Genomic DNA, 1,713 nt, shown 5'->3' on the forward strand with positions numbered 1-1,713 from the left:
AATTGTGTTACATTCACACAGTAGAATAGTATGTGACATTCAGAAGCAATGATTTTGAAAGAATACTACATATCTTTGGAGAGACTACAGAGCATTATGCTTCATGAATTAACTCAGACCCACAAGGACAATACTGAATAAGACCATTATTGTAAAAATAGAATGATAAATACATATATTCCAAGGACGGAAGAGGTGAAAACAGGTGAGGACGGGTGGGGGGAAATCACAGGGTTGCACAATTTGGTGGGTGGAAGACAGTGTAAAAGAAATAGGAAACGTCTTACAGGGACCTGAAAAGACCAAGGAATGGCGAGCATAGTCTACTGGTCATTGATTTTATAAAACACAATGAATAGGAATGATTGTATAATATAATGTGAATGAAGTATTGTGGGAAACACAAGGGATATGAACTTTGTAAGAAAACCAGTATAAAATAAAAATTAAAGAAAAAGAGAAGTATGGTTTTGAGTTTGCAGGTGATGCCCATTTTGACCTAGTCACAGATGGGTGGAGATGATTTGACCAAAACCCAAGCAGATCAAGATAAGATGTTCCATGCTGTGAGTCACTGCTGATTGTTGGCTCTGGGTTACTTTGCTTATGGATATACAATTTTAAATGGAACAAAAGATCATTCAAACAAAACTTATCATTCAAAACATGCTTATACCTTGAAACTACTGGTTTGATAGTAATCGGCAAATTAGAAATTTGCTATAAAAATGGTATAATTAAAGAATAAGTCATGAAGTTGCTGGCTGACAAGCTTCCACGAATATAGTTATTAGTAGCATCATCATAGATGGTGAAGAAATTGAGATTGTTAATAGCTTCAGTTTGCTTGGCTCTACAATCAACACTCTTGGTATCAGCAGCCAGGAAATTAAAAGATGGATTGCATTGGGAAAGTCTGCTGTCAAAGACCTCTTCCAAGTACTGAAGAGCAACAGTATCAGTCTGGAGACTACAGTGCGCCTGATCCAGACCATGGTCTTTGCAATTACATGCTATGCATCACAGAGCTGGACAATGACTAGGGATGACAGAAGGGGAGTTGATGTCTTTGACCTGTGGTGCTTGAGAGAGCATTGAATACACCATGGACTGCTAGGAGAACAAACAGTTGGTCCTGCTGTGGGTGAAGCCAGGCTGCCCCTTGGAGGCAAGGATTCTGAAGCTTCTGAAATATTTTGTACATATTACAAGGCAGGATCAGGCCTTGGAGAGGAACGTCATGTTTGGGAAGGTGGAAAGACAGCACAAGAGAGGGAAACTCTCTATGAGATGGATTTATTCAGTGACTCTGGTAATGAGGGTAGGTGTATTAGAGACAATAAAATTGGTACAAGATAAAGCACGGTTTAGAGCTGTTGTACATAGGGTCACTATGAGTAGCAGGCAACTTGACAACACATAACAACAACAACAACAACATATTGTAAGGAGAAACTTCATTCTTCGGTTATGAAAGTCAATGACTAGAAAAGCCAGGGGGTAGCCTGTGTTTTTAAAGCTTTATTTCTCTAAATCTCTTTCCTAGTCATTGACTGACTTTATCATGTGGATAGGTGGAAATACATGAATGTGGCATATTAGCCTAATCACAGTAGAATTGGTTAGTATCACCATTAAATTAAGCAGATTTAGCAACAGAATGGGAGAACCTCACTACCAGTAAAGAAGAGTTAAGATACTTCAATGCCTTCT

The sequence above is a fragment of the Elephantulus edwardii genome, unplaced genomic scaffold (assembly GCF_000299155.1).
Source record: "Elephantulus edwardii isolate Elephantulus edwardi_28Jun2011 unplaced genomic scaffold, EleEdw1.0 scaffold00085, whole genome shotgun sequence".
Taxonomy (NCBI): Eukaryota; Metazoa; Chordata; class Mammalia; order Macroscelidea; family Macroscelididae; genus Elephantulus; species Elephantulus edwardii.